The sequence below is a fragment of the Struthio camelus genome, chromosome 1 (genome assembly GCF_040807025.1).
Source record: "Struthio camelus isolate bStrCam1 chromosome 1, bStrCam1.hap1, whole genome shotgun sequence".
In the NCBI taxonomy this organism is placed as follows: domain Eukaryota; kingdom Metazoa; phylum Chordata; class Aves; order Struthioniformes; family Struthionidae; genus Struthio; species Struthio camelus.
This window is the reverse complement of record NC_090942.1, coordinates 224,844,789-224,853,644: the sequence shown is the minus strand read 5'-3', so window position 1 is coordinate 224,853,644 and position 8,856 is coordinate 224,844,789. Positions and strand designations below refer to the sequence as shown.

The 8,856-nt window shown below is 45.9% G+C and overlaps 1 long non-coding RNA gene across 2 annotated transcripts; it reads right to left on the bottom strand.

The window, feature by feature from the left end:
* Positions 1–846: 846 nt before the first annotated feature.
* Positions 847–8,389, bottom strand: LOC104147571 (uncharacterized). 2 transcript variants are annotated; one of them, XR_011138803.1, is made up of 4 exons: positions 6,689–8,389; positions 4,007–4,279; positions 3,838–3,878; positions 847–3,355 (listed from the first exon to the last, which is right to left on the bottom strand). It is a non-coding gene; the product is annotated as an uncharacterized lncRNA (long non-coding RNA). The 2 variants fall into 2 exon arrangements; XR_011138802.1 differs by having other exon boundaries at positions 3,838–4,279.
* Between the last annotated feature and the right edge of the window lie 467 nt (positions 8,390–8,856).

The following is an 8,856-nucleotide window of genomic DNA, read 5'->3' as shown; positions in this document are numbered from 1 at the left end:
TACAAGGACTGTTTTAAAAGTCCCAGTAGCTCCCTCTGGTCCTGTACTTCTGGAGAGACAGGCCACCCCAGTGTGCAGCACTGCTCAGCAGCATTGGTGTTTGGACTTTCTTGTCACGAAGGTGTACTGCAGACTGTGAGCAATTCCCCACGAAAATAAACGGCTGTTTTTCTTTCCATGGACCATATGTTAGTATAAGCTGAAGATGGGATGTAAGGGACTCTGAGGTTGGCAGGGACACAGTTTCCCCGCTATTTCAGGAAACTGGGACATTGTGCATGCCAAAATCAAAAGCAATAACCAATTGCTCGTCATAAGGATTAGATTAGAGACTACAAGTCATGGACATGAGTCCCAAAGCGTTCACAAAGGGTGCTTATAAAGAGCATGTTTGTGTGCTCTGTACAACCGTTCATCTCTCTGCAGTCTCTGAGATAGGCAGTGGGTTGGGTCCAAGTATCCTTTAAAGTACATTAAATGATCAAGGAAAGAAGGCTGAAAACAAAGAAGTGTATTGCTTAGTGTAGATCACCTTATGAAGTTCTCCTGCATACGCTATTTATGATGGTGTAATTTCATATCACTGCAAGCGAAATAAAATATTTTGGGCTACTTAAAGCAATGGTTTCATGGTTCTTGTTTTCATAAAATAAATCCAAGCAAGCTTCGTGTCAAAATGCTTTCCTTTATACTTTCTCAAATGATTAAATTCTCCTCTGTGAAATGAAAAGCCAACTTTTCTTTCAGATCAACAACCTGGAGGGAAAGGTAATAATGCTTTTCACTTTTTATTCTTCTTTTTCTTTTTTTTAAAATGAAGATTATTTACACTGTGTAAAGGAAAGACATAAAACTTGGTACCACAGAATCACATGAGTCAACATCTTGGGTAACAAAAAGAGAAATTTGTTCCACTGAGCAGAAGAAAACAGTGTGCAAAGGATAACAATTTCCTGGGTAGTGTGCCATTCTGAATTTTTAAGTGCAGTCTCTCAGACAAAGTAATAAAAATAAACAAACAACTAGCCTCTGGCTCCAGGAATCATACAGGAAACATTGTTTAATAATTACTACTCACATTCATCTTCTCTTGCCATATTCTCATTGCATTTACATTGATTTGATGTTTGAGGCAGCTGTAGTATTTCTCATCTCCCAATATTCAAGAGTTTAAAATAGTGATAAAATGTATATTAAAACTGAATGGCCTCTGTATATTGAATATATTGAAACAAATAGAGATAATGCTATTGTCTAATGGCCGAAGTCTAAAGACTAAGAGAAGTTTGTCGGCCAGTTAGACATACGCATTTCCTGAAAGCCCATTTAGCACTATGATTGCAAATTGCAAAGCAGAGCCACCGTCTAGGTGCCTCAGGGCGCAGGATGGACACTGTTGGGAAGTGAGCGCCTGGCACGCTGCCCACCCTTGCATGCCCTTGCATGTCCTTGCACGCCTCCTGGGCATGGGGCTGAGGTCATGTGCTGCGTGGTAGTGACTGCAAAGGCCACCAGTCTCTCCAGCACATGTGAAACCCAGAGGCACTCGACCGGCACCCAAAACACTGCTGCTGAACCCTGCTCAACAAGATGGGTGGTATTCCTGAGCCACATTTACTCCCATCTGGAGCCAATTGGAGCTCTACCCAGCCACAGGCTTTTGACCTTTACCATGGCTGGCCAGCTAAACTCAGGACACTGCAGATGGTTTTATTCCTCCATATGATGGACTCTGTATGAAGATGTATAAATCCTGTCTGCTCACCACTTACCCGCCTGGACACAAGCAACACAAGACTATTGACTAAACAGGCTGTGTCATAGATGAGAATTACAAATACTCCCTCTGTGGTTGAGAAACAGCTTCTCAGCTGGAGCAGGAGGGGCAAAAAGCCTAATTGTCTGAATTTAAACAGTTCTAAAAAAGTGTGTTCTGTGGTTTCCTGTGCTGTGAAGGGACTGGGCTGAACTATCTGAAGGTCCCTTCAAAAATGCACTCCTAAATCGCAGGTTTTTTAGGTTTATTACCTGGAGGTCGTTCTCAGGATGCCTTTTTGACTATCTTTGTTGTTTATACTGTAAATGATTGGGTTCGGGACAGGAGGCACAAAGAGGTAAGTAGTGGACATCAGAACCTGTGCAAGAGGAGGAAGGTTCTCCCCAAAGCGGTACATGGCAAAGAGAGCAACCATCGGGATATAGAATATTAAGACAGCACAGACCTCGGAGATGCAGGTGTTCAGGGCTTTGAGATGCTCTCCTCGAGATTCAGGGTTGAAGACAGCTGTCAAAATCATAAATGTAGGAGATGACAATGAGCAACGAAGCTATTCCGAAGACAAGGATAACAACGCACAAACCATGTAAGTTATGGAGAGAAATATCTGCACACACCAGCTTCGTTATGTCCGGATGCAAACAGTAGGGATGAGAGAGAGCTTTGCCGTTACAGAAAGGCAAGCACATGAAACGAAAGGATAAGGACGATATCACACCAAACCGCCTAATTGCAGCAGCCAGCCCTATGCCCAGGATCCTGGTGTAATCACAGTGGATGTGTAGTGCAGTGGGCTACAGATAGTAAGAAAGTGATCAAAGGACATGGCCAGCAGCAGCCTAGACTTGGTTAAGGAGAAGGAGCATCTGGGCCAAACAGGTGCTGAAACCAACTTCTCAGGAGTCAAAGCAGAAACTGCTGAGCACTGTGGGAAGGGTCGAGAGAGAGAGATCCCAAGGTCGTTGAGAGAAAACATGCAGAGGAACGAGTACATAAGTTGATGGAGATGTTGGCCTTTTCGTATGACCCAGAGAATGATCCAGTTGCCCATGACGGAGATGGTTTAGAGGATGCAGAAAGGGAGAGTGAGCCAGCGATGGGCAGCCTCCAGGCCTGGGAAGCCCGAGAGCAGGAATGTAGCAGTCTGGAAGACGGTGATGTTGAGGGCTGACATGATATGCAGTGGTTGAGCTGGCTGCCACCAAACCTTGCAACAAGGTACGGATGTGGGTGGTGGTTTGACCAGGTCAAAAGCAAAGTCATCGTGAACCTCAGAGCTGCAGTCAGAGGAACATCCCAATAGTATGAGGGTGATGTGCCCAGGGAGCTCATCTGCCGGGAGGCGGGAGGGGCAGATCCCAAGAATTTCATAGGCTGGTCAGCAGGTGAAGAGTCTTCCAGGCCTTTCGATATATACAGTTTTTACAAGTCACTCAGTACCTCTGTGTTTCCAGCAGACCTGTCCCTGGGAGTATGAGCAATTCGGAGGGCTGTGTGGAACTGACCTGATCCAGGCTCCACATTTAATCTGTTTCTGAGGGCTCTCTCTCACACCCACTGTGATAGTCTCCTCAAACACTGGTAAAGAAACACAACAGCACTCAGTTGTTAATGTGGGCATTATTTCCATTGGTGTCAGTGTATGCTCTACCTTTACACAGAAAATAAAGAAAAAGGCATCAGCTTTCAGATGCTCACAGATTGAAAGGCTAATTCACTTGGGACACACCACATGCACCCTTAAATTGTCATATCAGGACCACAGCTCCATCTCCTATCCCCAGATTAGGACATGAGCCTTGCACCTCACCAGTCTTCCTCCTGTACCCATTCAAAGCAGGACCTGATCCTACACTCCCAACCTCCTCACTCCTGCAGCACATGTTCCTGCCCCCCTCAGGCAGGGCTCCTGGCTGTACTTCATCATCCTCTTTCCCCTGCGTCCTGCCATTTTCAAAGCGGGGTTTGCTGCCTGGAGGAGCTCGCCCAGAGTGCCGGTGGCTTAAACCTTCCCCTGCTCCTACTAGGCACACTAGCGTACTTCCAACTGACTCACTCACCTCTAGTCGCTCGTGTTCCTCTGGTTCAGCAATGAATTAGCCTGAAATAAAAATGGAAGAAAGATGCTTTGCCATCTTGGAAAATTCTGACTCCTGGAAGAGTCTAAAGCAACGTAGCTCTTGAGAAGGCAAGGTAAAAGACACTGGAACATAACGTGACTTCTGATACCTTAGACAAGGAAGAGCTATACCAGGCAGACAGTAACTCATCTACACCTTGGTCTCTGTGGATTTTTCGGTCTAAGAGGAGTATAGAGGTTAGCTGGCTCTGCAGAGCTGCACTGCGTTTTCCCCGGATGTTTCACAACTCTGTAATGATGCATGTACACCTGGCAGATGCTCAGAAGCTGAGAAGAGGCGAGGATAGGTAATGCAAACAAACTCTCCCAAACAAATGAAGGCAAGGCACCCACGTGCATTTTGGCCTAGAGAAAGAAAAATCCTAAAGAAAGGTAAATCCACTTTTTACAGTGTCCTGATTATAAGCTTTAAAAACAAAACAAAGCAAACACACATCTGGAATGCTCCCAATTGCTGTTGGAACTCAGAATTAAATGTGCCAAAAATCAGTCTCCTTATCTCACCTACCAAGGCTGCTTTGGTTGTTACAGTCATGCAAGAAACCAATCTGAGGAATCAACTGATCTGGCCTGTCAGATACTGACTTTCAGGTTTAAGACTCTCATATTTATAACCTGTCCTTGCAACAATACCTTGGGGATTGGAGTCTTATGGGAACTGTAGGAGAGTCTGCTGTTTCCATATGTAAAATCCCCACCGTGAATCTACGTCCCAGAGCAAGCCTTAACCTTTCTGGGTCTTTTGCTTATTCACCTAATGTTTTGTGAGCCTGGACTTTAGACTTACCCTATAGATACTGCAGTAGCTCAAGGGTGCGTGTAGCTTGCTTTCCATATAACGTGGACAGTCCCTACATTGCTTACTGGCTACGCAGGAATAAAGTACAGGCACCGAAGTTAACAGCGCCAGAGCAGCTCTTCAGACTATGCTGTGTACAAGAGTGGGACTGCAACAGTTTTTTGTGGCACCATAATATTGCATGGCTCCTCCTTACTTCCAGGGCAGTTTATGGCTCTGGAGTGAATTATGCACACCATCTCCTTTAGGAAAGAAGGGACACACCACTTCCAAGGAGTTGTCCTCTCCATAGGCTGCAGAATCAGGCTCTTGGTGTGAATAACTAAGATGCAGGGATAGTTCCAGTACAGAATAGCTTCTATCCTGGTTGTTAGAGCACTCTTCTAGGAAACAGGACATGTGAGTTGAAACCCTTTTGAGCGCTATTGCTGTTATCTTGCTGTAGGCTGACTTTGTTTCTAGTAGTACTATGCATGGAAGAATTGAGGATATGTGACCATAGAGCAGTCCCTTGTTTGAACTTGCCAACTCCTGCATCAGGCAAAGCACCGATGGTACAGAATTCATCTCCTGAAACTCTGGATTTTGTTATTATTGCTGCTTTTTAATGTTATCTGTCTTCACATAGTGACACAAACACTCAAAAGTGACTAGAAATACTTGTTACCTTTTTGGTAATTTATTTTGGTGCTCAGGTTGAAAATTCTTCATATATGCTGGTTTTCAAAGACACACTCCTGCCTGTCTTCAGCATTGGATCACTGAGCAATGTTTCAGTTTGGATAACACATTAACCCCACCGTGCATCACCAGGAACTTCTGCATTAAGGCAGTGCTAAGGCACTCACCTGACTCTAGGGGGGTAATCATGAGTTTCTTTGCCACTGAGTCACCACCCAAGACTTAACACTTTGCAGGGTTGAGCCCTGTCAAAACAGTGAGGACCCTCACTTGGAAATTCTCACCGACATCCCGTGAGGTTGAGTAAAACAAATGCAAAGTCCTGCACCCGGGGCAGAACAGCCCCTGCATTGGTACTGGCTGGGACTGACTGGCTGGAGAGTAGCTCTTCAGAAGATGACTTGGGATTGTGGCGGAATGCCCGTGCAGCAGTGAAGAACAGCTGCATCTTGGCCTGCATTTGTAAAGTGTAACCAGCAGGTCAAGGGAAGAGTTTTTTTTCCATTTATTCAGCAAGGGTAGAACTTCTTCTCTAGTACTTGCCCCATTGTGGATCCTTCTACAGAAGGAAAATTAATCTTGATAAGTGGAGCAAGTTCATGGGAGGCCACTAAGATGCTCAGGAACTCATGAAGTGAGGAGAGGCTGAAGCATCTGGGTTTGTTTAACCTGGCAAAGAGAAGGCAAAAGAGGTCTCCGAACACCTGAAAAAAGTTGCAGAGAAGATGGAGACAGATTCTCTTCAGAGATGAAAAGACAAGAGGCTGTGGACAGAAGCTGCAGTAGGGGAATTTCAGCTAGACATAAAGGAAAAATTTTTCCTCATGGGTGGTGAGACTACAGTCCTTGGAAATTTTAAAAGTCATCAGGACAAGGCCCTGAGCAACCTGATCTAAGTAGACATTAAGACTCTGAGCCAGGCAGCTGAAGCGTACACATTCATTTTGCACAGGCACTTCTAGGGGAGAGTAAATAAAGGAAGACAGTTTTCCAAGAAAATGTGCTTGGAGTCAATCCCCCAATCCAGACCCTCGCGGATATGCCCCAGCATAATTCCCTAGACATGCAGGGAGCACGTCCATTTCGGTGGGTTTCACAGAGATTAGATTCTCCTTGTGTGCGTGGTGATGTTTGCACACAGTTGTGCAACGTGTCTCCTGTTTGCTGCCAAGTGGAGCTGTGGTGCGCTTTGGGTAGCAGTAATATAGGCACTCTTAATCTCTTTTCCCTCATTTTGTGTCTTATGCAGTCTGGAGGCTCTGTCCACTGCTCCTTCAAGAGAAGCACTTACCCAGGTGCCTTTCTATGATGGTAGCTGGCCTCTCCTAGGCCAGCATTCCCTCCATGTTCGTACATGCAGTGAGCTAGCACCTGGTCCCAGCTCTGCTGGAGGAGGTGTTCTGGGCCAAGCATCTGCGAAATGCTCTGTGGAGTGTCCTCCAGGTTCTCGCTGGTCCTGTCACAGGGATCTTCCAAGGCTTGCACAGGGATTCTGCCCTTTTCAGATCTTTAACAGAGGTTCTTCCTCTAACTTGTTCATCTGGGGAGAAAGTAGTGGGACAGATAAGAAAGGTAGAGGCTTTAACTAGAGAGAATGTCTCCTGTGGCCCCACAATCCCCACCACCTTGCTTGTTCTTACTTCCGGCTGTGTTAAGTTCTCTTTACTGAAGTTTTGGTTATGGAAACGGATTGTCAAATCAAGGGACTTCTGCATCATTTTGCTTTTCAGATGTCCCCCCATAAGGTGGAAAGATGCAGCAGCTAAGAGGCTGTTTCACTCCGATTCTGGAGGGTGTGATGGCAGTGGTTTCCCACCTTTTAGGCTCTGTCTTGCCTCCTTGTCACACTCTCGGCAGTTCTTCATAGAGCTGGACCCCTCTGAGCTCTAGGTCGCTTTTATTTTGCTGTCCTCAGTCTGGGAAGGGAGGCTACTTTGGTTGCAGAATGTCTGTTTGCTCCCTGGGGAGGTGAATGGTGTGTGAGGAACCTCTGCCCTTGTTGGAGGGAGCTCAAAGAGTCTGGCCGATGCTGTGTTGTGGACAGTGGCAGGAGACACTGTTCAGGGAAGGAATAAGAACGCCGCAGGCACCGGGGGATAATTTCTCTGTTAGCTTCTATCGATCTGAGGCTTGGGCACTTCCTGAACTAAGAGCAGTATTTTGTGTTGAATGTTTCTTAATGGATTTTTTTCCTGTGGATTTGTCTCATTTTTCAGTTAAGCCCCTGCAGAGTTTTGGCGTTTGCAACTCACTCTGACAAAATGTTCCAAACATTAATCCTATTGAGTGAAAAACACCTCCTGTAATTGGTTTTAAATTTGCCACCTGCTATTTTATTTAATGCTTCTTTATTCTTGTATTAAAAGAGACAGAGGACAATTCCCCCTAAATGTTCTGTTAATGTCACGGCATTTTACCGACCACTTCCCTACCCCGTCAGTCATCTCTCTTCCAGATGAAGAGTCCTAACTCACTCAATTCTTTCTTGCATAGAGATTAGTCTAGGCCTTTCATTGTCTTTGTTGCCTCTCCCCAAAACCTTTCTGATTCCTGTAAGGGTATGTGGAATGAGATAGCATCTGCTTCATTAAAGTTATCAGAGCAGGTCCTTAGTGATAAACAAAACAATGGAGACACCAACCTGATAGAGAAGCAATAATGGAGACAATAATGAAGACTAAGACTCTTCAGCCACTAGTTGGTGGACTGTTAAGAAACTGCAGGCATAGCTTTGAAGAGGGACAACCTGGACTTTGGATAAGAAGGGGGAAAGAAGACTAAGGTGAATATTGTGGATATTTGAGGTGGCCTGTGCGACTATGCAAAACTTATTAAGGGCTGATTAGCAGAAGGGTCAAAAGTGGGGAAAAGGGAGGGGAGGGAGGAGCAGGTGGGGGAAGCAAAAGGGAGGAGGGATGAAAGGTGCCGTCGTCTGTAAGCAGCTGCCGGTCAGCATGCTTCTCTGACCAAGGCTGCACCAGATCACCACAGCCTGTCCTGCCTGCTTATTAAATCTTTTCTTAGCTGTCTTTCTGTATGATTTCACCCTCTGCCCCAGGCGTGAGCGTTGCAAGGTCTAGGTGACAGCAACTGGAAAGGCAAGGGTGAATCGAGTACCAGCAAGTGGAGCCAGACCTCAGGTGACAGTGGCTGCTGGGTCTGCATCTCCAGGCCCGTTGAACGCTGCAGATGCTGCCCCTATAACCGCCCTTAACAGCTCCGCTGTGGACTTCTTGAGATGAGATGAGAGACTCATAACCGCATATAGCCCTGAGCAGGCTGGCACAAATGGGCCTGCATAGTGGAGCAATCCTGTTCCCCACTTTGTCCTCTGTTCCTCTGCTGCTAATTCTCAACAGCTGTTTTGGGCTCTTTGACTCATATCAGACACTGAACTGATGTTCTTGGCCAGTATCAAGTCCAATGCAAGAACCCATCATACTATACATGAAGATAGGA